Here is a 27,342-nt window from a genome sequence, read left to right as displayed (position 1 = left end):
CGGTGCGCGCCCGGCGTTCTGAACCTGCGAACTCCAGGCCGCCGAAGTGGAGCACGTGCACTTAACCACTTGCGCCACCGGGCCAGGCCCTGTTCACTGTTTTTATATTCACTTAAGATCCAAGCAAGTGCCAAGCACATAGTGAATGGTCAATAAATGTTCAATGAAGAAATGAATTAATTCATTTGTTAATGGTAAGAACATCAACTGGAAAGTATGTATCAAGGTTCCCAAACCAATGGACTCACACTGCTGTTTTTCCCATTACATTATATACCAGAGATAAAACTTAAGATATTAAAAATCTGAGACATGAAAAGGAATTTGCCTAAGGACATAATTATCGCAGTTGTTCTTTACCTCAATCCTGGTGAGATAACCAGATCATATAACTCATGGTCATTTTATAAATAAGAAAGTTAAAGCTCAGAGAAGAGAGAAATATTCCTGGGTTGTCAATGAGGAGAAAGACTGGTTATCCATCACTTCAGAGGACAGGACTAGGACCGAAGGTGTAAGTAACCAGGAGGCAGACTTTGGCTTGAAAACAGCAAGAGCTATTTAATAAAGCTGTTAAAACACTGGAAAAGATAGTAAGTTTCCCATCACTGTAAGTATTCCAGTCAAGGCTGGGCAACCATCTGTCTAATATTCTGCATAAGGCATTCCTGTAATGATTGTAAGGCTGGACCAGTTGACATCTGAGAAACCTCCCAACTCTAGCATTAGATGATGATGAAAGGATGAATCCATTTAGGAAGGACATCACAAACCATTCATTCATTCCAAAAACTATAGACATGATTAGTATATAAGCATTCATATAACAAGAGATCAACTCAAGAAGCTTTCTAGACCACAAAAGGCTTAGAAGAGAATGAAGGGGTAGGCCACGTGGCCTTTGTCACCACATCGGATAACACTCAATTGCTGTTTTCATTTAAGCTTAAACACCCACAACAATGTAGGTTCCACAATATCTTCCAAGAGAATTAAAACTTGTTAATATCTTTTTCTTGGTCCAAACTAAACAAAGAGGTAGTATACCCAAAAGTTATACACACTGTGATTTTTTGATATGTACAATAATTTTACCAAGGATGCTCCATGGAAATTAGTGAAGCAGATGGAAAAATCTACTAAAATTAAAACATTTATATAAATGAGAATGAAAGAGACCTAAGGATCATTCAGTCCAAACACTTGGCTCTGCAAGATGTGTGCCTGGCATTGCTTGTTGGATGCATGAATTATCTGACCTACTGCCCCTGGACAGCAAGCTGGCTCAGGACTCATCTCCACTCATTGACTCACATTTCTTTACTTTGATCTTGGAATCCAGAGGACCACCTCCATTCAAACTCAAGCAATCTGAGTAATGGTAGCCAGCTGCACATGTTCTTTAACTATCCAGTGAGAAGAATTTATAACCCTAATCCTAGTAGTATCTTACCATAATTTTTAAAGGAAATTTATATAGTTGATGTTCTCAAATCCTCTGTACAATTTGAACCTCTATTTTTGGTCACTTGCCCCAACTCTCAAGCTACCACCAAGAACAAGTGGCTATTACAATTATTCTCCCTTTAATGCACGTGTCCCTCATTTTACAAAACAGTTATATTCTAGAAATTAACTATAAAAGTAAACCCACCTTTACACTGATGTTCATTACAAAAGGAGGGAAATTCACCAAGTTTTTGTTTATAATATATACTTGGTTATCTCCTCCCCAGAGAAGGGGAGGATTGTAAATGGCTTACGATAAAAATGCATAAACGTAAAAATCAGGGTAGTTAAAATAAAAACTTAATTCTGTTGTTAAAATATTGACAATGTCTAATGCTACTACTATCACCAAACCTAACTATTAATACATATGTATTTGAGATACAATAAATTCATATCTTTCCATATAAATCCTACAAAAACAATTTTTATAAAGTAAGTTTAGTTACATTATTTCTTCTACCATCTCATACTTGGTGGATAAACTAGTTTAGTTTTTTACTTTTTCTCTATGCTGTTTAACTGGAGATGATATCTGACAGTGCCATTATACAAAACTAGTGTTTTAAAAATAAAACAAATAATATAAATATCAACTAATAATTATCCCAAATTCTTACTTGGTTAAAGAAAATTTTCTTTTTCTGTTAAATATTAACCTGAACAGCAACAAGGAAGTCCAATTATTTGGAAATGTTCTCTTCAGCATCATTTGCCCAAGCAAACTAACACACTCTGCTTGTTAGGAAGTGATGCATGATTAGAAGAGTAAAAAAGAAAAACAACATAAATATATATATACACACACACGTATATATACACATATATATATACACACTCTTATTTCCACTGTTTCCAGTTAGGGCTCAAATAATTTCTGATGGTAGAAATAATTAAAATTTGACAAATTTAGAAATGCAATTCTATGCCAAGTAGTTTGCAAAGCTAAATGACATAATCTGAAGCATTTAAACTGGAGAACAGCAGTGTAAATAAGGGGCAAAGTTTTAGAAAGGGCAAAAGACCCTCCACTGACACCACATGACTATTCAAGGGGCCATTTATTCTATTTACTTATTTTCCAGACTTTTTATTTCTCTTCTTACTCTACTTTATCTTTGAATTGTTTTACTTTTTCATCCTAAGAGCCAAAGGAAAAAGATAAAAACAGTTAGTAAACAAACACAAAGTGGTATGACTTTAACCAAGTTATTTCAAAACATGCTCCCCATCTTTAAAAAGGGAAGAGTAACAGTAATGTACTTCCTCTTGAAGCTGCAGTGGGCATTAAAAGACTTAAAATGGAATCCATGTTAAGCATTCAGGACACAGCCCAGCACCCAGCATTCCTAAGGAGGCTGCCTGGCTCTTGCTCATCTGCGCCAGGCACTGTTGTAGGCACACTGAACACAAAGATGAATGAGAGACACCCTTGCCCTTCAGGGCTCCCAATTCACTGCGAGAAATAGGTAACAGAAACTGAAAGTAGGTAAGGCATAACGCCAATACAGAGAAGAAAAACTAATAGAGATGGGGGGAGAGGAACAGGGAGGGCCTTTTAGTAATTCAGGTAAAAAAAGGTGATGATTCAGGAGCTTGGGTCCCCAGAACTAGACATCTGGTATTAGAGGACTAAGAATGGCATCAAAAAGAATTACCTATTACGTTCCCCCACAAATGGGGAGGGAGGTGGTACCTGTCTTAAGAAAAATTCATTTTAGTGAATATTTTTAATTATCTTTCCCCATTAAAAAAAAACTTGCTAATAAAACTACAAACTCCCAAGGTGTAGATCACAGCCACAGCAGGAGATCCTAGACCACAAGGGATCCACCAAGTCTGTAACTGAGGGGAGGGGGAGCAAAAGGTGAGAGAAAGAGCATGGAACGGGGACTTAACATTATTTTCATTTTTAAAAAACATTAATGAAATTGTCTATTCATATTAAAGATACAAAGGTTAACAAACATCTGAAACCATCTGAAAAATCAAACTTAATGTTGATACTACCATCTGAAGCATAAGTTTCGATTTCAGACCCAGCAACAGGCCCTTGGTTAATAAAAATGGAAAAAGAAAATATCAATAAATACAATTCCTTTGGTTAAAAATATCTTCCAACTCATGGAACTGTGGGAAGAGGTGGAAAGATAACGAAGTCTTTGTTTGTATAAAGGGTGGGAGTTACTGGTCCCTCTTAGTGGCTCTCAAGCCAGCTGGAAATAAGATTACAAAAATGAGCACTGAAGTCTCATCTGCTAACATTCAGTACAGTAGGTTAATTTATCATAATACAATTGAATTATACTATTTCTAGGGTTGGAGGTGGAGTTTACATTACAAAGTTCATTTTAGGCAGGCTGACAAAAGATCAAAATGAAAACAAAACAATAAAAGAACACGCTAATGATTAATTTGAGGAAAAGCAATTGCCAAAGGAGGGGTGGAGAATGTCCTGACTATTGAGAGGTTTTCTAAAAAAACCATTTCTGAAGTGAATTATCTAGACAGCAAAAGAAAGAACAAGGATTAGAAAGTAATAAAAATGGGAAGACCAGAAGAAAGACTTTAGGTAGAAACCTCTCTTTTTTCCTCTGACTTTCTTTTATCAGTGTAGCCATGAGTCATGAAAGAAGCAATAGGAATAGAATGTTCTAAAACTACTACAGATGAAGTAGGGACCAGTACCTTTTATGACACCACTTACAACCGGCAGGATTTATGCAGTCACTTTTCAGTTCCAACTGTGGTCACCAACAAATGACATATGACCCAATAGTAATGTAAAAGGCAATGGCTTTCTTAGAATAGCAAGTACTGGTACAGAAGTGTGTAGGTCCCAAGGGTTTTATAATAGAACCTAGGACTTTTGTTTCTTGTATGATATTTGGAAACCTAAAGATATAGTCTACTGATCTGAATTCCTATCCAACCAGTAAGAACTACTCACCTGCATTCAAAATCACCTAGAGCTCTGGTTACTAAAGACTCTTTCTTACTCCGAACAGAACCAGTGGCTGGTTCTAAGGGACATGACTCGAGACCATTCTGAACTAGAAAACTGTCAGGTCATTTGAACTGACAGTCTAAGAGTGAGGCAGAAGAGAAATGAAGAATTTGGACAAATCCAGTTTTAGGATATCTTTATTATTCCCGGTTTTATCAACACTCTAGCTAGAAGCAAAGTTTTATCATTTAACAAGGAATCATTTCTCCCCTTAAAAAAACACAAGTGAGGATAAATGCTATTATCTCATACCTACTTCAATAAACTTCTTTCCCAGACCAGAATCCACCTAAATGTCCCTTGGGGAATTCAAAAATCAGTGCTGCCCAAACTAAGCTTATCATCTTTTATCCAAACTTATTGGTCCCCATTTGTGTTCTAGCCTGGCCAATGGCACCTCCACCAACCCAATCAAAACTTAGGAGACATCCCAGACTCTACACTCTGGGTCCACTGACTTGCAGGTCAGGAAGATCCTGCCAATTCCATCATGTGCCTAGAATTATCCCCAAAGTCTCCCACCCCTGACCCTCACCTTTCCTGAGGTCTCCCCACACTTCCCTCCAACCTGGTGACCTGGACCACATGGTCATTTCAGCATCACCACAATGAGCTGTGATTATAGATGTTCTCCTGTTTTCCTCAATTACTCAGGGTTCCTCGAATGCAGGCTCCCCCCAGGTACTGCCTGCGTGACAGAAGTTCGCTGACTGGAGTGAACCTGACACTAAAGAGAAAGCAGTACTTCTGCAAATACTGTTTGGGTAGGACTCCCCCAAAAGGCAGCTGAACTGGTAGTTAGAGTACAGGGGCAGTCAGTGGTTATTCATGTCCTTCAAATAAAAGCTCAGAGGGAAAGGAGACTGAGAAGTGCCTAGAGTAGGGTAGGGGAATCGGTGAAAACAAGCTGCAGTTTCTTCTAGTCAGCTGTTTAAGACCTTGTGCAAACTTGTTTTTTCAAGTCAAAAGAAAACAGGAAAAAGTTTAAGAACTCAAAAGGTTATCAATCACACACTGCGGGACTGCACACGTTCATACAAACCCATATCAGACAAGCAGCAGACACCTTTCCAACACAGCCTTCTTACATAAATCACTTTAGAAACCTGATTTTGGTACCAGTCAGGAAGTGAACTTTACAGATGAAGAGGGAACGATAAGCCAGGCTAAAAATAATCGCTGTGTGATTTCTTTCAGTATGGCCTAATGAAAAGAGCATGCCTGAGCTAAAGCGTCAGAGACCTGGGTTCAAATCCTACCTTGGCCATTTAATTAGCTATGTATTCTTGGCCAAGCTACCTGGCTTCTATGCATCCTAGTTCCCTCTTCTACAAAATGTGGACACCGCCACTTATCTTGTAATTTCTGAGAGGGTGTCTGGGCACACAGTGCTCCACATATCACTGCACAGCCTACAAGGACTGATAAAATATGGTTCCCTCTAGGTACAGGTATGGGACTGACAGGGAAAAGTTAAAGGGATTTTATGCTTTTTATCAATATACCTTTGTATTATTTGAATTATCCTACACTAACATTCATTACTTGTAAAAAAAAAAGTAATTAAAACTTAGTTATGCTTAACAGAATATTATGATGTGTACATACTTGAACCTCTTTATAGGAATGTAAAAGTTAATTTAAAAAAAAGCCTAGATGTATTCTCTACTTACTGAGACAGTGATTCTCAACCAGTGGTCTGGGGACACTTGGTTCTGTAAGATTCCCTTAATAGATTCACAGATCAATCTCTCCATAGCATGAATAGCTACAGAAGGAATTATTTAATTTTTAGCACAAATAACTTCCTTCAAGGATTAAGAAAACTCAAATATTAAACTCACTGATGTTTCATAAAAATCCCTAACAGCCTTATAAAATGTGATGAAAGAAAAAAAGGGCAGGGATGTAGGTCCACAGAATCTCTAGATAAAACTGTTTTCCTGGCACTAGCCCAATATTACATGTCCAGGGAGAGGATTTTGGTCTCATGAAGCCAGGGAAGGGGCCAGTGATGCTGGCCATTTCACCCTCTAGTTCTATTTCCCTCTTCAGGACAAACTAGAGGGTTCTCAAGGGGCAGGCGAGCTACCCACCCCAGCTACATTCCCAGACAAAGTCAGTCTGGATGCTCTGGCTGTCTCGAAATTTCCACCTAACCAGAACAATCCCTCAAGGTATTTCTAAATAACTCAGGGAAGCAAGAATCAGTTACAAATTCCTACCTTTCCAAAATTAGATCTTTAAAAAAATACCTTGTGAAAGCTAAATACTTCCTTTTACAAGCTTACAGGAAAAATCTCTAGCTTTTGTCCAATTTTATTATACTACTAGCCTCAAAGTTTAAAATATTCATATATTAGAAATATTTTTAAAATGTGAAAACAAGAACATCAGCATGGCAACATGTGTAAGTGTACATTCTTCTACTACAAATCTCAACATGGATCCTCTTCAAAGAGGGGATCCACCGGAGCACTGCCTTACCGTGGACACACAGTAACTTTAAATTTAGTTTCAAGAAAGTGATTTCCCATTTCAAATTTCTCACAAAGTTATGAAAAATGCAAAGCAATTTCACAAGTTTAACCTTGATTTAGAAAGTAGAATGTTTAGATTTAATACCAAATCTAAAAATGTCCAATTCTATTTGTCTAGTCAAACAATACAAACGATGCAGACTAAAGAACTGTATGGTTAGCATTTTATAAATTTGAAGTCTGCACTAACTTGATGCTTTAGATTAATAGCTAGTGAAGTATTCTGATGTTCTCTTAAGTTGATTTTAAAAACACTGAGCCTTCTGCATAAGGCTGAGGTGTGCTAACATAAGAAAGATATACAAGCCATTAAAACATCAGTTAATAAAAATCACCTGCACGTGCTGACTCTCCCAGGTTCTCTTTCAAAAGGCACACGATGTTTAATGCAACAAACACAGCTTTCTGGGCATGGGGGATACGCAGTCAAATGCGGTACGTCCTTTAACAGCACACAGCATTACCCAGTCTCCCTAAAATGTTTAAGCTTGTCAAGAGACTTTTTCACTTTCTCATTTGAGAATAAAGAGACATAAACTTTAAAACAGTGTATTTGCTATAACAAGAATCAAAATTCAAAATATTAGTTCTTGAAATGTTTGTTTTGGTTAATTCTCCATGCATAACACCTAAACTAGACATGTAGTTTAAAAATGTATACATCTTATTTTCCTACATTAAAAAAATCAATATATCTTTTTAAGAATTACAATAAACATACAACATTGGGTTGCCTTTTAATTTATTATTGATGTTGAGTTTTGAGAGTTCTTTATGGATCGTTATCAGATATGTGATTTACAAGTACTTTCTCCCAGTCAGTGGCTTAACAGTATCTTTCAAAGAGGAGTTAATCTGATAAAAATTATCAAATTTTTCTTTTATGGATTGTGCTTTTGGTGCTGTATCTAAAATAGCTTTGCCTAAGCCAAAGCTGCAAAGATCGCCTATGTTTTCTTCTAGAAGTATTACAGTTTTACATTTTACATTTAGGTCTATGAAGCACAACGAGTTTTTATAAGTGGTGTAACGTATGGGTCAAGGTTCATGTTTTCATATGGATATCTAATTGTTCCAGCAACGTTGTTGAAAAGACTTACCCCTTCTCCACTGAATTGCTTTAGCACTTCTGCTAAAAATCAATTGACTTTATATACGTGTTGGTTTATTTATGGACTCTCTATTCTATTCCATTGATCTATATGTACACCCTTTTGCTAACACCATACAGTCTTGATTACTGTAGCTTTGTACTAAATCCTAAATACTCTAACTGCTTTTAAGGTTAAAATTTTCCTTCTTTATTGGCTATTTATATGGCATTTTAATGAACTCTCTTTTCATCTGTCTTTAGGAGAGTTTTCTCACTGATTTGTAAGAGCTCTTTCTACAGTAAGAATAGTAATCATCTATATTACAAATTATTTCTGCAGTTTGTTTCCATTATACTTTTGTCTTAAATACATGTATACCATACCCACTTAACTGTAATGAAATCTATCACCTTTTCCTTATGATTCCTGTTTAAAAGGCCTAGATCTTATGAATACTCACCTTTTGGAGGGGGCTTAATTCTTCATATACAAATCCTTAGTTCACCTGAAATTTATTTTGACATATGATATAGGTAGGGATCTATCATTCTTTCTTCCTCAAATATTTAATTATTCTAGTACAATTTATTAAATAATTCTTCCTCTGATGCCTTCTGATAATGGAGGAATTAAAAATTATTAGAGCCTGCTTTTCCACATCACTTAAAATCACCAGCTAAAGAACCATGCTAAGATACAGATGTGCCCTTGGGAGCACTGGTCCTTACACTAAAGGACACAAAGCAGACACTGATACGTATACTCAATAAACATGTGGCACCACTATTTGCCAGGCACTGTGCTAGGTGCTGAGATGTAATCGTAATGAGACCCTAGAGGTCAGCAACAAAGGGCATTTCCAGGAGAGATGGCACTGCTGCCCTTTGTGTCCTGGGCCTTGCCACAATTCATCTCTGTTCATTCATTTACAGAGAAAGTAACAGGCATCTGGCTCATCAAAAGTGGCTCCATCTTATCTTCCATCTAGGATTCCCCTTTTAGAGCTGCTTCCATGGCAAGTGTGTGCCTCACCCTACCTCCAGAAGTGTCCATAAACACTGCTAAACACCTGGGCTCCAGGCAGCAGACAGAGGGGCATATCATGTTTGTTTGTTTTTCCAGTTTTATTGAGAAATAATTGACACACATCACTGTATTAAGTTTAAGGTGTACAGCGTGATGGTTTGATTTAGGTACGTTGCGAAATAATTACCACAATAGGTTTAGTTAACACCCATCATCTCATATAGATACAATAAAAAGAAAAGAAAATAAATTCGCCTTATGATGAGAACTCAGGATCTACTTGCTTTACAACTTTCCTATAAATGATACAGCAGTGTTAACTATAGTCATCATGTTGTACGTTATATCTCTAATACTTATTTATCTTATAACTGGAATTTTGTACCTTTTGACCACCTTCTCCCAATTCCTGCTCCCCCTGCCTCTGGTAACCACAAATCTGATCTCTTTTTCCATGAGTTTGTTTTTTTTTTTCGATTCCACATATACGTGAGATCATACAGTATTCGTCTTTCTGTCTGACTTATTTCACTTAGCATAATGCCTTTAAAGGTACATTCATGTTGTCATAAATGGCAGGATTTCCTCATTTTTTGTGGCTGAATAATACTTCATTACGTGTGTGTGCATGTGTATACATATATAAAAATCACAACTTCTTTATCCATTCACCCATTGATGGGCACTTGGGTTGTTTTCATGTCTTGGCCATTGTAAATAATGCTGCTATGAACATGGGTGTGCAGATATCTTTTCAAGTTAGTGTTTTTGTTTCCTTTGGATATATTCCCAGACGTGGAATTGCTGGATCATATGGTAGTTCTATTTTTAATTTCTTGAGGATCCTCCATACTGTTTTCCATAGTGGCTGTACAAATTTATAATCTCACCAACAGTGCACAAAAGTTCCCTTTTCTCCACATCCTCACCAGCGTTTGTTATCTCTTGTCTTTTGATGATGGCCATTCTAACAGGTGTGAGGTGATAGCTCCCTGTGGCTTTAATTTGCATTTCCCTAATGACTAGTGATGTTGAGCATCTTTTCACATACCTGTTGGCCATTTGTTTGTCTTTGGAAAAATGTTCAGGTCCTTTCCTCATTTTTAAATTGGATTATTTGCTTTTTTTGCTATTGAGTTGTTCTATTATATGAGTTCTAATATATGAGTTCTTCATATATTTTGAATATTAACCACTTATCAGATATATGGTTTGCAAATATTTTTTCCCATTCCATAGGCTGTCTTTTCACTTTGTTAATGGTTTCTTTTGCTGTGCAGAAGCTTTTTAGTTTGATGTAGTCCCACCTGTTTATTTTTTATTTTGTTGCTTGTGCTTTCCATGGTGTGATTTCCAAAATATCATTACCAAGACTCAGATCAAGGAGCTTTTGCCCTGTTTTCTTCCAGGAGTTTTATGGTTTCAGGTCTTACATTTAAGACTTTAGTCCATTTGAAGTTAATTTTTGTGAGTGGTGTAAGACAGGGGTCAAGTTTCATTCTTTTACATATGAATATCCAATTTTCCCAGCACCATTTATTGAAGAGACTGTCTTTTCTCCATTGAGTACTCTTATCTCTCTTGCCAAATATTAGTTGACTGTATATGCTTCGGTTTATTTCTGGGCTCTCAATTCTGTTCCATTGGCTATCCAACTGTTTTTATGCCAGCACCACATTGTTTTAACTACTATAGCTTTATAATAGTAAAATCAGGAAGTGTGACACCTCCCATTTTGTTCTCCTTTCTCAGGATTTCTTTGGCTGTTTGGGGTCTTTTGTGGTTCCATATAAACTTTAGGAGTGTTTTTTCTATTTCCATTAAAAATACCATTGGAATCTTGGTAGGGATTGCACTGAATCCATAGATGGCTTTTGGTAGTATTGATATTTTAATAATATTAATTCTTCCAATCCATGAACCTGGGACATGGGATACCTTTCCATTATTTCTATCTTCTTCAATTTCTTTCATCAATGTCTTGTAGCTTTCATAGTAGAGATCTTTCACCTCCTTGGTTAACTTTATTCCTAAGTCTTTTATTGTTTTTGATACTATTGTAAATGAGATTGATTTATTTCTTTTTCAGAAAATTGTTAGCATACAGAAACACCACTAATTTTTGTATGCTAATTTTGTATTCTGCAGCTTTAGTGAATTCGCTCATTAGTTCTAATAATTTTTTGGTTGAGTCTCTAAGATTTTTTTATATATAAAATCATGTCATCTGCAAATACAGACAATTTTACTCCTTGCTTTCCAATTCTGATATCTTTTGTTTTCTTGCTTGATTGCTCTTGCTAGGACTAGTACTATGTTGAATAGAAGTGGTGAGAGTGGGCACCATTGTCTTATTTCTGATCTTAGAGGAAAAGCTTTCAACCTTTCACAGTATGATGTTAGCTGTGGGCCTGTCATATATAGCCTTTATTATGTTGAGATATGTTCCTTTTATGTCTAATTTGTTAAGTGTTTTTACCAGGAACAAATGTTGAATTTTGTCAAAAGATTTTTTGTATTTACTGAGATTATCATATGATTCCTTTCTTTCATTCTATTAATGTGATGTATCACATTGATTTATTTGTATATGTTGAACCATCCTTGTACCCCAGGGATCAATTCCACTTGATCATGGTGAATGATCTTAATGTGCTGCTAAATTAGGTTTGCTAGTATTTTATTGAGAATTCTTCCATTTATATTCATCAGGGCTATAGGCCTGTGGTTTTCTTTCTAGTAGTGTCCTTTTCTGGCTTTGGTATCAGGATAACATTGGCCTCGCAAAATGAGTTTGGGAGCATTCCCTCCTCTTTGATTTTTTGGAAGAGTGTGAGAAGGACTGGTATTAATTCTTCTTTAAATGTTTGGTAAAATTCACCAGTGAAGCGATCTGGTCCTGGGCTTTGCTTCATTGGGAAATTTTTGCTTAATGATTCAATCTCCTTACTAGTAATTGGTCTATTCAGATTTTCTATTTCTTCCTGACTCAATCTTGGTAGGTCGTATGTTTCTAAGAACTTTTCAATTTCTTCTAAATTGTTAAGTTTGTTGGCATATAGTTGTTCATAATAGCCTCTTATGATCCTTTGTATTTCTGTGATATCAGCTGTAATGTCTCCTTTTTCATTTATAATTTTAGTGATTTGGGTCCCTTCTCTTTTTTCTTTGGTTAACCTAGGTAAGGGTTTGTCAATTTTGTTTATCTTTTCAAGGAACCAACTCTTAGTTTGTTTAATCTTTTCTATTGTTTTCCTGTTCTCTATTCCATTTATTTCTGCTCTAATCTTTATTAGTTCCTCCCTTCTACTACGTTTGGGCTCAGTTTCTTTTTCTTTTTCTAGTTCCTTAAGGTGTAGAGTTAGGTTGTTTATTTGAGATCTTTCTTGCTTCTAAATGTAGGCATTCATTGCTATGAACTTCCCTTTTAGAACTGCTTTTGCTGCACTGCCATAAATTCTGGTATGTTGTGCTTCCATTTTTGTCTCGAGAAACTTTTTTATTTCTCCTTTAATTTCTTCTTTGATCCACTGGTTGTTCAGGAATATCAAGTTTTCAAGAGTTTTTAATTATGATTTCATGCTTCTTTCTCATCTCTTGCTGCTATCTGTGTGCTGGCCTCTATAAAGTCTCTATGTTATCTACCTATAGCTGAAGGTTGGAAATACAATTTTATTTAACTTGCTAGAATTTAATGTAAAATTAAATAAGGATCTGACTGAGACCCCGAATGATAACTATCAACAAAATACATGAGCTTTGTATATGGGCTTAACCCAGGAGCCTGTCTTTGCTTGCTTCCTGGTGCTCTGCCGTGTTTGGGACAACTCAAAAACCAATTTAAAGAAAGTGATCAATAAATAGTTCTCTAACTGGTAACAGACACTGATAGCTACGGATTCTGAAGTTCATTTATCTTACGCAAAGTAACATAAGAACAAAGCCTTAGAAAGCCTCCTTACCATATGTAAAGCAATTCCCCTTATTTCCCTGACAGCAGGGTCAACTAGAAGAGTCAAAAGTTAGGAAGTGAGGCAATACAAATTCTCTACCTATTCTTGCCTCTGTTGATTAAGGAATCCATTTTGACACTGAGGCTAGATGGGTAAATCCAAGAAATGCTTATCAAGCTGTTTCCTGATAATCTGATACTATGGCTGTCCTTGTACAGGACAGATAGCAATGCATCCCACCCACAAACTTATGATTGAGAACAAAATTAGGACTAATCTAAAACCACTGGGAATTTTCTGCTACCAGGTAGAATATAATGAGTCACAGCAGACTTTTAGTTGCTGTAACAACTAGGAAAAAAAAAACTTGCAGAAATGTTTTCAAAGCCTTGGAAGCAACAGGAATAAATGAACTAAAATTCTAGATCAGGAAGAGCCCTTTCTAGAGCTGAGGCAGAAATCCAAATAAGAATTGTGTGACTTCAGGAGTTTCAATGGATCATAAATGTTCCTAAAAAAAAGGTTAAACCCAATCAACTTACACTATAACTAAAAGAAGATCTTATGTACGTCTTTTTAGAAACCTGAAAAACAGATAAAGTTAGGAAAATATAGCTACTCTGACGCAAGAATTTAAGCTTGTAGTGGGCTGCTAGTTAATGTCTCATACAGTCATGTGTCACCTGACAACAGGGATACATTCTGAGAAGTGCATCATTAGGCAATTGTGTCATCGTGTGAACATCATAGAGTGTACTTCAACCAACCTCGATGCTATGGCGTACTACACACCTAGGCTATATGATATTAATCTTAGGGGACCACTGTGTATATGTGGTCCGTTATTGATGGAAACGTCATCACGCACCATATGACCGTATATCAATCAACAGGTATTCATACACATTGGTCTCTTAAGAATTTGTTAAGCCAGTTTCAATCCTCTAGAAACTTAATTACTACTGAGTACAAAAAAGAATCACACCTGGGAACATGGGGATCACGCCATCTGAGGGGCTTCCCTGCTATCTATTGGAGCTCCCAATCTATGTTAAGTCTCAGTGAGTCTGGCTAAGGGTTTGTCAATTTTGTTTATCTTCTCAAAGAACCAGCTCTGTTTCATTGATCCTTTCTACTGTTTTTTTTTTTTTTCCAATTTCATTTACTTCTGCTCTGATTTTTATTATTTCCCTCCTTCTGCTGACTTTGGCCTTGTTTGTTCTTTTTCTAATTCCGTTAGGTGTAGTTTAAGATTGCTTAAACTACAATTTGAGATTTATTTTGTTTGTTAAGGTGGGCCTGAATTTCCTTCTTGCTATGAATTTCCCTCTTGCTATGAATTTCCCTCTTAGGACTGCTTTTGCTGTATCCCATATGAGTTGGTATGGTGTATTTTCATTCTCATTTGTCTCCAGATTTTTTTGTGTGTGTGAGGAAGATTAGCCTTCAGCTAACATCTATTGCCAATCCTCCTCTTTTTGCTGAGGAAGATTGGTCCTGGGCTGACATCTGTGCCCATCTTCCTCTACTTTATATGTGGGACGCCTGCCACAGCATGGCTTGATAAGTGGTGCGTAGGTCTGTGCCCGGGATCCGAACCCATGAACCCTGGGACACCGAAGAGGAGCACACAAACTTAACCACTGTGTCACCGGGCCGGCCACCTCCAGATATTTTTTGATGTCTCCTTTAATTTCTTCAATGATCCACTGGTTGTTCAGTAGCATGCTGTTTAGCCTCCACATATTTGTCACTTTCCCAGTTTTTCTCTTGTAGTTGATTTCTAGTTTCATAGTATTATGGTAGGAAAAGGTGCTTGATATGATTTCAATCTTCTTAAATTTATTGAGGCTTGCCCTGTTTCCCAACATATGGTCTATCCTTGAGAATGTTCCATGTGCACTTGAGAAGAATGTGTATTCTGCTGTTTTGGGATAGAGTGTTCTCTATATATCTATTAAGTCCATCTGGTCTAGTTTTTCATTTAAATCCACTATTTCCTTGTTGACTTTCTGTCTGGATGAACTATCCACTGATGTAAGTGGGGTGTTAAGGTCCCCTAGTATTATTGTTTTGTTGTTAATATCTCCTTTTAGGTTTGTTAATAGTTGCTTTATGTACTTTGGTGCTCCTGTGTTGGGTGCATTTATAAGTGTTATGTCTTCTTGGTGGAGTGTCCCTTTTATCATTATATACTGCCCCTCTTTGTCTCTCATTACCTCTTTTGTCTTGAAGTCTACTTTGTCTGATATAAGTATGGCAACACCTGCTTTCTTTTGTTTGCCATTGGCTTGGAGTATCACCTTCCATCCCTTCACTCTGAGCCTGTGCTTGTCTTCAGAGCTGAGATGTGTTTCCTGTAGGCAGCACATTGTTGGGTCTTGTTTTTTAATCCATCCCGCCACTCCGTCTTTTGATTGGAAAATTCAATTCATTTACATTTAGAGTGATTATTGATATACGAGGGCTTAATGCTGCCATTTTATCACTTGTTTTCCGGTTCTTCTGTATTTCCGTTGTTTCTTGTACCATGTATTTCGGACTACCAATTCAGTTTGGTAGTTCTCTATGATGGTTTTCTCAGTTTTCTCTTTATCATTTTGTGTCTCTGTTCTGATTATCTGTTTAGTGGTTACCATGAGGTTTGTATAAACAATCTTGTAGATGAGATAGTCCATTCTCTGATAGCCTCTTACTTCCTCAGACTAAGCCAATTCCATCCCTTTTCTCTTCCCCTTCTAAGTTATTATTGTCACAACTTATTTCATCTTGTGTTGTGAGTTTCTGGTCAAGATGATGAGATTATTTTTCATGTTTTCCTTCCCTTTATCTTTAACGTTATAATTAAGGTTTTGCTAACCTGTTCTGACAGCTGCAATTTTATGATTTTGTCTACCTTTTATCTCCTTGCTCAAGGCTTTGTAACCCCCTTTTTTTTTCCAGATATGAGGGCCTTCTTGAGCATTTCTTGTAGGGGGGGTCTTGTGGTGATGAACTCCCTTAGCTTTTGTTTACCTGGGAAAGTTTTCATTTATCCATCATATCTGAAGGATATTTTTGCTGGACAGAGTATTCTTGGCTGCAAGTTTGTCTTGCAGAATTTTGAATATATCATTCCACTCTCTCCTTGCCTGTACGGTTTCTCAGAAATCTGCTGAAAGCCTGATAGGGGTTCCTTTGTAAGTTATTTTCTTCTGCCTTGCTGCCCTTAATATTTTTTATCATCAACTTTTGCCAGCTTTACTACTATATGCCTTGGAGGTCTTTTTACATTGGTATAGTTAGGAGTTCTATTAGCTCCTTCCACTTGTACTTCCAGCTCCTTCCCCAGGTTTGGGAAGTTCTCAGCTATTATTTCTTTGAACAAGCTTTCTGCTCCATTCTCCTACTCTTCTCCCTCTAGAATATCTATAATCCTTATGTTGCATTTCCTAGTTGAGTCAGATATTTCTCAGAGAATTTCTTCATTTCTTTTTAATCTTAGTTCTCTCCTCTCCTCCATCTGAAGCATTTCTATTTCTATCCTCCAGACTGCTGATTCTCTCCTCCATAACATCAGCTCTGTTATTCAGGGAGTCCAAGTTTGTCTTTATCTCATCCATTGTGGGTGGTGTTTTTTTTTTTGGTGAGGAAGATTGGCCCTGAGCTAACATCTGTGCCCATCTTCCTCCTCCATTTTGTATGTGGGTCACCGCCAAAGCATGGCTTGAGGAGTGGTGCATCAGTCCACACCCGGGATTCAAACCCTGGGCTGCCAAAGCGGAGTGTGCAAACTTAACTACTATGCCACTGGGCCGGCCCCTCATCCATTGTATTTTTCACCTCCAACATTTCTGACTGTTTTATCTTTATAGTTTCAATCTCTTTTCTGAAGAAGTTCCTGATTTCATTGAACTATCTGCATTTTCTTGTAACTCATTGAGTTTTTTTATGATAGCTATTTTGAATTCTCTGTCATTTAGATTATAAATTTCTGTGCCTCCAGCATTGATTTCTGGGTGCTTGTCATTTTCCTTCTGGTCTGGACTATTAATAAATTTTTTCATACTGTTTGATGGTGTTTGATGGTGTGGATTTGTGCCTCGCCATAGTGATAGTATCCAGCTGTAGCTTCCACCTGCCAACACTGGGTGGAGGTCAACAGCTGTGTATTCTGAGCCCACTTTGATCTGCAGCTCACTCTCTCACAGCTGCTGCTTTTCATCATATGCATGGGCGCTCTGGCCAACCGGTGGAGCTAGAGCGCCGGTCAGGGGGAGGGGTGCTTTCTTTCGCCTGCATGATCCCAGGGGCATTCTCACTCTGCCCTCGCTATCTGGTTTCCTGGGGTGCTGGCTTGATGAAGACACCCCCGGAGTAGCTTAGCCACCTCGGTGCAGGGCTTTCCTATGGGCTGTCAGGGAACTTGGAGAGTGAAGGTGTTCCTGCGGAGGGCCACCCTGCCCCACTCTCCTCTCAGAGCCATGCGTAGTCCCAGGGTTGCTGCTTTTCGAGAGGGAGAGGAGATGCCCTTACCTCCTTCCACTTCCTGCAGGGGTCCAGCACCTCCACCTTCAGACGTATGTCTGCATGGGTCTCTCAGACGTCTTTGTGTTGTATGAATGTCCTCTGTTGGTATATGAATGTCCTTTTTGTTGTATCTTAGAGAGGAGAGTCTGAGGGAAGCACTCACTCTGCTTTGATGCTGACATCACTCCTATTCAAGTCTCTTTTAAACTTTAACAGGGACCTCCAAATGTCAGCAGAGTTGATAAATACTGTTATTAACACAAACTGGATTTTTTAAAAAAATCATATCAGACACAACAAATACCTACAAATTAAGTCTACTTTGACTTTAAAATATAAAAAGAACACTGTACCCCTCATGACTTGATGTTTCTTTTTGGAGCTGCCCTGTCCATAACCTTACCTCCAATTTTCCATTACAATTTTCCCAAAGCATAGCTAGGAAATTTAAAACACAATAAGGAAAATGAGAGATCTAATACACAAAACAGCAGGTTAGCGTCAAGCAGCCAAAGGCACAAAAATAAGGACACTATTCCACACTTATATTTTATGCTCCAAAGTTTATTTCAAAACTGCTTGTATGTGCATCCTTTCTGTCAAAAAGTTGTGGGCCCACTTTTTACTCAGCCCTATAAGCTTGAAAGATCAGATCTAAAAAAAGGGCTTCATAGTGGTCCATACAACACCTCTGAAACTGCACCTCTGCATCTCTTTGAAGAGAGGAACCACAGATTTCATCAGACTCATGATGTATCTAGGACTCATTAAATATACACACAGAAGGCAAGGAAAAGGAGTTATGATGTGAGCAAAGAAATCACGAAGAGCCATGGAAAGCAACCACAATTAAACTTTATAAAGAAGTTTAGAAGAATGTAAATTTTCATTTCTTTAGTTCATCTCTATAATATTTCTTCATTTAAACAAATGTTAAGAGTTTGTCTTGTTTACCAGGCAATGGGGATGGGACAGATTAGATATTAACAAACACACAGCTCCCTCTCTCAAGGACCTTACTATTGAGCAAGGGAGACAAGCCATCCGGAGTGAGCGGAGTGAGCAAGGCTTGGCATCATCCCGTCCAATTCCAAAGGGAAAAGGCAATGAGGGCATGTGTCCTCTGCATCTCATTATCCTCTTTTCTTAGCCATCTACAACCTGTTCGTTATTTTTATCCAACAAACTAGTGTGCCTACTCTGTGCCTGACTGTATCCCAGGCACCAAAATTCAGATGTATCTAGGAGGAGGGTCTTGCTCCATAGAGTCTTGTTTTCCTACTCACCAGACAGTGCCACAAATGCTACAATTTTTTCCTTAGGTTCCAGGGTTTAAAATAATGCTGAATTAAAATTTTTAAAATATTAAATTAGGCACTGTTTCACACTATACTGGATGTAATTTTAAACACATCACTATAAGGCAAATAAATCAATAAAAATTAGGTAAGATAAGTCAATATTTTCCAAAGACAAAGTAGGTTATATAGAAAATGGGTTATACAGAATGATGGGAATAAAAAATGAAAAAACAGTGAAAGGTACGTATTTGGAATCATAGTTGTAATGAAGCACCAGTTCCACAGTACAGTCTCTGCTAATTAACTGGACTTAGCTCTGCTGTGCTGTTCTATGTCTGCTCTCCATCTTTTTCTACCAAAGTCAACATTAATGTGAGGATCTGACAGAAACCACAGCCCTTGTAGGAAGTAAACCAGACTCTGTATGTGAATGTGATTGTGAAAGCATTTCCCAAGCAGCCATTCTGGGAGTAAGGACCACACACGCAACTTCCCGACCTGATGAGACAGGGTTTCCCCAGAAACCGAGACCTGTCATGTACTAGTCCTGCCAGGCCCATCTCAGAGAGAGCATGAGAGTGATCAAGCACAGCACCTGCAAGCAAGCAGACACACATGTTCTTCAACAGTTCTCAAAAACACCACAATAACTTCCCTCAGCCATTCGGAGTTCTGAGTCTGTGCAGCAATATGTATTCTGAATAACAGGATTCCAGGGGCCGGCCCCGTGGCTTAGCGGTTAAGTGCACGCGCTCCGCTGCTGGCGGCCCAGGTTCGGATCCTGGGCGCGCACAGACGCACCGTTTCTCCGGCCATGCTGAGGCCATGTCCCACATACAGCAACTAGAAGGCTGTGCAACTATGACATACAACTATTTACTGGGGCTTTGGGGGGGAAAAAAAGAAAACAAAACAAAACACAGGATTCCAAATTTTTTGTGTTAAAAAGTCTGTTCTCACTACTGATTTTCTGTTTTGCACACGTCTTTCTTCAACAGGTTTATGTTTCTCTCCACTAAAAAAAAAAGCTTAAGAAAAATACCCAAGCAGATTTGATGTTTTCAACACCCTGAAAAGGTTTTATATGCTACAACCTGAAGTGAATATAAGTGGTTTCAGTTTCTATATGTATTTCTGTATTACAATAGTTACTGCTTTGGGTGGTTTGAAAAGCTCTTCTGAAGTTCCAGAAACTAACCAGCTATCAAGTAAATAGCAGGACTTTCTTTTTTTTTTTTTAATCTAACATTAAACACACACACACAAAGAAAAACCTCTCCTTTGGAAGTTAACCTATTCCCTAAATACAAATAACCCAACATTCTGAAAGTTAAATACAACTAAAAACATTGTGAGAAAAACACATGAGCAAAGGTCCTGGGCTTGCCCTTCCTCCCAGTTTTCCCACAGCAGTCAACATTTCAGAAACTCCCCCCGCCCAAAGGACAAATTTGCAAAGGAGAAGAGAGCACCTGAGGAAAAAAATGAGGCCATGATGGTTAAATACCCTCTGGGACCGCAGTGCAGCACCACAGAAACATAAGTCATTCTGTGATCTCTCCAAAGGAGGACATACTGAGACAGTTAAATCTGATTACTGATTAAATCTGGCTGATGTTGTGTCTGGTGTTATGCTAAGTACTTTCCATGTATTCATTCACCTGATGCCTATAACAATCCTAAAGGCAGAAACTATTATTACCCCTATTTCACAAATAAAAGTAACAGAGAGCACAGAAATGAGTCAACTGGGGAAAGAGAACAGGCAGGGATGGACCCTCTGCCTTTGGAGTAGAAGGTGGGGCCTCGCCAAGAGGGTGGCCTGTGGGCACGAGTGGTCTAGGCACAGGGATGGGAGATGGAAGGGCCCTGAGGCACGGCTGGATGTGGAATGTGACTAACAGAAAGGACACAGTGTGGCTGGAGCTGAGGGAGCAACTGGGAAAATAGCAGGAGGGAAAAGTTGGGGAAGAAACGGGGAAGCCAACCTTGAGGGCATGTCGGCCACCGTGAGGACTCTGGTTTTGACTGTGAATGAAACAGGAAGTCTTGAAAGTGTTTTGAGCAAACGAGTGACATGAAGGGAGACTCAAATTTTAAAAGGAACTAATAAGCACTGTTTTTCTTATGAGTAGTGGTTACCTGAAACTGCCACCTCGTTCTGCGGGCCCCAGGAATTTCCTTCTCCTTATAGCTGCTCCCCACTACAATTTCCGACTTACCCTCACCCCCAGCCCCAGGGCCTCCTCTCACCTGCACCTGTCTGCATCTGAGAACTGCAGCAGCAGGGAACAAAGGAAAGGAAACCTGCCGCTAGAATCCCTTCCTTCTCCCATCTCTCTAAGACACACATACTCATGCCAGGCAGCCCAATTCCTACCTCCTCACATGAAACACCCAAAGGCCCAGAGCTTGGGCTCTAGTTTGAACAGGACATCAACAGTAACTTCCGGTTTCTATTCAAACAGGACCTACGATATCAGCCCTGCACACCTCCGTCCTTCCATGCAGGATTTCAGAGGAAGGGAATAAGAGGTGCACTAAGGCCCACTTAAAAAAACCCTGTCTAGTTAATAGCAGTAAGAGCCCTTAGAAAACTGCAAAGGTGCTATAAATCCTCTGGTCAAATAGTGATTTTGAAGGAGGCAGTGAGGCAACCTTCCGACCTACACGAGGCCAGGGGATGCCCTAATAGGAAGCTCCAGGGGATGGCAGTGGAAACGAAGCAGGCAGGGCAGTCTCTGGGCTCAGAGGAGAGGCAAGGACAAGGGTCCCTGAGGGGTATCTAGTTTGAAGTTCCAGACACTAGCACAGCACCATAAAAAATTTCCAAAGGATCTGAAATTTAGTTTTCACTTACTCATCCCTAAAGCAGTGTGATTAAAAATGGGGGGGCAGATTTAAGTTCAATTATCAACACGAAAAAAAAAAAGAAATACATATCCTCGTTCACTTTTTGAACCTAAAGAGGTTAAATTTCTTTTTCCAACACTTGTTCTTTAGACAACATTAGAATTAAAATGTTGGGAGTCAGGGCTGGCCCAGTAGCATAGCAGTTAAGTTCAAGCGTTACTGTACGGCGGCCTGGGGTTCGCTAGTTTGGATCCTGGACATGGACCTACTCACCGCTCATCAAGCCATGCTGAGGTGGCAGCCCACACAGGAGAACTAGGACCTACAACTAGGATACACAACCATGTACTGGGGGCTTTGGGGAGAAAAAAGAAAAAAAATATCAGGAATCTATTTTTCCACTAATAACTAAAAACTTTTGATTCTAAGGATTTAAATTAGTGGTAGGCAAGGCTAGATGCACATCAGAATCCCACAAAGCTTCTGGATGTGGGCCTCACCCAAGGCTATCTAAATCTGAATCTCTAGGGGGTGGGGCCCAGACAAGGTTTGTTTGTTTTTAATCTCCCCCAGGTAAAACTGATGGGTGGTGAGTTGAGAACCATCAGTTTAAATCTTACCATACCACTAGTACAGTAGAGTAAATCACACTTTTCAAAACAGTGTCAACATACATTTCATTTGATCTGAGCCTTATAACACAGTGAGAACAATAAGCACCAGAGCTAAAAATGCAGTAGGGAAAACACCAAAAACACAAAAATCATTCCTATCATATTTTCAGGCCTCTCACTGAAAAATCAATGATTGAGTTAGCCTGAAAAACCCATCTATATGGTATCTATAGATTATACCACTCATAACATTTCATGCTCAAGAATCTTTATTACAAAAATTAAATTCAATAATAGCTTATTTATAAAACCTAGAAGATTTTTACTCAAGGCACAGAACTTCTGCTACCTGCTTCCCAAATGCTTAATTATACAACATTCACATTATAAAGTCAGTATATTGTGAATACAGAACAAATACTGAATAAAATGCTTTTATTCACAGAGGGTTCATGCCAGATCAATTTTTAATCGTGATTTCTGAAATAATTGTCATCTATCACAGGCATGTGAAACTTCAGAAAGTTAAGGAGAGGATTTTCATTTTTTCTTTTGGTTTTATATGACAAGCAATGATGTCATACTTTGTAAAAGGTGTCTTTCAGGGGATGTCACCTTGCACTTGGCAGCTGGGTTGTGGAAGGTGTGTGCCACATTTCTATGGATTCGTTTTTCAGTTCTCAACAACTGAATGCAGCATATGTAACCACGTCTGGGCCCCAGGCTGTAACGCAGGTCATGCTGGGCACATACCATGCAGGCAGGTTTTATGTTTACCTTTTTGAATAAAACAGACAACGTAGTACTTTAAAGCAGACCAAACTTCCTTCCGTATGCATAGAAGAGGCACAAATCATCCCTTAAAAATGTATAATCCCAAACTCCACACTCAGGCCTAAAACTCTATAACACAAGCCTAAGGACTTCTCATCTTGAACCCATCAGGGCCATAAGTCCAAATGGCAAATGGCATAAGAGTAAGTAATATAAAATTTAACCAGATTCTGACTCTGGGAAGAGAAGGTCCAAGTCAAAAAACACTGAAACATTAACATTTGTCTCTAATAAATGGTAACTTTGAGATGGGAAATGACACTGTACACACTCAGATTTGGTACAGCTTGGGAAGGACTGTAAAAGCAAGTACATTGACAACTTTTCTGGAATAAATCAGAAATAAAAGCAAGGAGTTATCAATTCATGACATATACTATAATAGCAGATTTATATAACCAAGGAGAAAATTTTGTTTATGTCCTTTTGGACTACTGCAAAGTTCTACCACAAAGGTATTATATAGGCTCAGGTTGTACCATCTGTACAAGACGGAGTAATCTTTTTAAAAATTTTCAAAGAGAAAATATTTAAATATTTGAACATATTATAACATGATGCTACAATCACAGCTCTTTTGTGGCTGTCCATTTCCTAAATTCTCCAAAAGGCTCTTATAGGAGACGTTTTATCACAGGACTAGGGTGGAGCAAGGAGCGACTGCCTTAAGTGCAGCAACTGTGGCTTCTAGTTTAACCACAACTCATGTTTGAACATGCTAAGATTTCCAAAAATGGCACAGTATACAAACTATAATAGTATACAAATTAATAGCCAAGAATGTCTCAACTTATGTTTTACTAATCTACTTTTTCACAAGACAAGGCAGTTGTTTTCAGATAGACTAGATACTCATTTTTAAATTCACACTGGATTTTGAGATGTTCTTCACATGCAATAAGTTAGGTCAAAGAAAGGAATAAATAAGATGCTTAAGAACACAATTTTAAGATGTGCCCATAGCCTTCATCAGATCTTAAGGCATAACTGAACCAGAAAAAATTAAGAAGCACTGCTCTAGAATAAATACAAGTACACACTTTTAACATAGCAAGGGCTAAATGCTCTCACCTCGGTGGATATAGGATAATTTCTGACAGATTACCTGGTTTTAAAATTGTTTTTATTCTTGAAAATATAGTATAAGACTGACATTTGTTAGCATGCATGTGAACACCACAAAAATGCAGTGTGTTTCTATCATACTGACCTTCATTCCCAGACCATAATCAGGCATTATTGTTAAAAATAAAGTAAAAACAACCCTAGACAACATCTCAGGAACATCTACATTGGCATACTTGCCTTCCAGGCAATTAGTAATATACATTATTTTTTATATTATTTTATTTATATTTTATTTTATATTTTATATATATATATAGTAATATATATTATTTATATATTATTTTTGAAATAATTATAGATTCACAGGAGTTTCCAAAAAAAAAAAAAAAGAACAGGGAGATCTCATGTACTCTTCACCCAGTCTCCCCTAGCGGCAACATCTTGCTTAACTATAGCACAATATCAAAACCAGGAAATTGACATTGGGACAGTCCACAGAGCTTATTCAGATTTCATCGTTTTACATGCACTCATTTGTGTGTGCGCAATTTCATCACATGTGTAGGTTCATTAACTGCCACTAGATACAGAAATGTTCCATCACAACAAGACTCCTTCATGCTATCGCTTTATAGCCACACCACTCACTACCATCTCTAACCCCTGGCAACCACAATCTGTTCTCCATCTTTATAACTTTATTACTTCAAGAGAGTTATATTAATGGAATTATATAGCACATAAGCTTCTGAGACGAGCTTTTATTCACTCGACATAATTCCCCTGAGATCCATCCAAGTTGTTCTATCAATAGTTTATTCCTTTTTATTGCTGCATAGTATTCCAGGGCAAGGATGTACCACAGTTTAACCATTCACATCACCCAGAAGGACATCTGGGTTGTTTCCAGTTTTTGGCTATTACAAATAAAGCTGCTATGAACATCCATGTACAGGTTTCTATGAAAATATAGGTATTCATTGCTCTGGGATAAACATCCAGGATTGCAACTGCAGGATTGTATGCTAAGTACATATTTAGTTTTATAAGAAACTGACAAACTATTTTCCAGAGTGGTTGTAGTAGTGATTCCTCTCATTATTATTCCTTTTCATAATTATTCCTGTTTCACAATTCTAGGTCCTTGGCCTTTCCATAAAATTTTAGAATAATGTCTATGACTAGGAAAACTTTGCAGGGCTTTTAATAGGAATTGCATTAAATCTGCAGACCAACTTGGGGAGAACTGACATCTGTACTATGTTGTCTTTCAATTCATGAACGTGATTTGTCTCTCCATTTATTTAGGTCTTCTTTGATTTCCTTCATTAGCATTTTGCAATTTTCAGCATAAATTATTTTTGTTATATTGTGTTTTGTTAGCTGCATACATTTACTTTGGAACGACTGTAAACAGTACCATGTTTTTTGTTGTTGTTTTTTGTTTGTTTGTTTTTTGTGAGGAAGATTAGCCCTGAGTTAACATCCGTTGCAAATCCTCCTCTTTTTGCTGAGGAAGATCAGCCCTGGGCTAACATCCATGCCCATCTTCCTCTACTTTATATGGGATACTACCACAGAATGGCTTGACAGTGTGTGTCAAGTGATCCCGGGTGTGCAGGTCCACGCCCGGGATCTGAACCTGCGAACCCCGGGCCGCCAACATGGAGCACGCAAACTTAACTGCTACACCACCGAGTCAGCCCTAATAGTACCATGTTTTTAATTTTGGTCTCTACATGTTTGTTGTTAGTGTACAGAAATGCAATCAATTTTTAAATGGTGATCTTATATCCTATGATCTTACAGAATTCATTTATTGGTTCTAGGAATTTTTCTGTAGATACCTTGAGATCATCATTGTAGGCAATCATGTCATTGGCAGGCTCAGACAGTTTTATTTCTTCCTTTCCAATCTGTATGCCTTTCACATGTTGAGTGTGAGTGGTAAGTGTACTTCTTTGCCTTGTTTCTGAACTTAGCAGGAAAGCATTCAATCTTTCACCATTAAGTATGTCAGCTGTAGGTTTTTTGTAGATGTTCTTTATCAAGCTGAGGACGTTCCTCTCTATTCCTAGTTTACTGAGAGCCAACAAAGAGTATTATTTTAATGCAGGGCAAAATACGGATTTATGAAGAAAAGTTTTTTACATACTCATATGCATGAGGACACTTCTCATAACTATGGATAATCTCCATTAAATGCTGAACTGCAAATTGTAGAGACTGTATACAGATTTTTTGTTTATATCCCAAAAAACTATACTCACCAACTCTAAATTCAAAGCTTTCCACCGTATTAATACACAGCCATGTTTTAAGTAATTTAGCTTTCAATGATATCTACTGCATATTAATTTACCAAATAGTAAATTAATGCAGAGACTGAATTTTCATCTTTGAAGTAGTCTATAAACTAGGAAGCATAGGGGTTTTCATTTCCAGAGCTGTAACATCCTAGGAAGCCTCTGAATCTCAACTGAGATGGCAAAGTTCTCAATACCAAATTTAATTCATTTTAACTTAAAAATAAGCTTAAAATTTTAGTCAAGTAGAAAAAAAGTAATAAACAATGTCAAGGTTTTACAACACCTGAAAAGTTGTGTCTGTGATCTAAGAAACAGTTTCCCCATTTTTGAGTTTTTCTAATGAAGAAATCTTTAAAGCACACTTTAGTTTTGTTTTTTAAAGCAGAGTAAGCTCTTACCCAACGCTGCTTTGAAAAAAAACCCTCACTTACCCAGAAATTCACTTGGAGCCTCACTACAAGCAGGCCACCCCACAGGGCAAGTAGCAAACCCATGAGCGTCAGAAGAGCCTGATCTCTCCAGAGCAAAGGCATGAAGTGTGCCTTACCCCAGCAGACACAGTTCATTTCCCTGCCTGTGCTTCCATTGTCTAAACTGACATAACAAGCAGCAATAATGAGTTTTCCACCATGTATACTGCTGCACTGCAATCTCTACCGCAGGAATTCCAAAGATTGCAAAGAGATTCCAGGATTTTTCACACTGATCATTTTTTCCCTTTCCTT

The 27,342-nt window shown here is 38.0% G+C and overlaps 1 protein-coding gene across 2 annotated transcripts in view; it reads right to left on the bottom strand.

Annotated features, from left to right (window-relative positions):
• SNRK (SNF related kinase) overlaps positions 1–27,342 on the bottom strand; it is a 64,607-nt gene that overhangs the window by 15,991 nt on the left and 21,274 nt on the right. The gene's annotated exons all lie outside the window — the stretch shown is intronic.

The sequence above is a fragment of the Diceros bicornis genome, chromosome 2 (genome assembly GCF_020826845.1).
Source record: "Diceros bicornis minor isolate mBicDic1 chromosome 2, mDicBic1.mat.cur, whole genome shotgun sequence".
In the NCBI taxonomy this organism is placed as follows: domain Eukaryota; kingdom Metazoa; phylum Chordata; class Mammalia; order Perissodactyla; family Rhinocerotidae; genus Diceros; species Diceros bicornis.
This window is presented reverse-complemented; position numbering and strand designations above follow the sequence as displayed.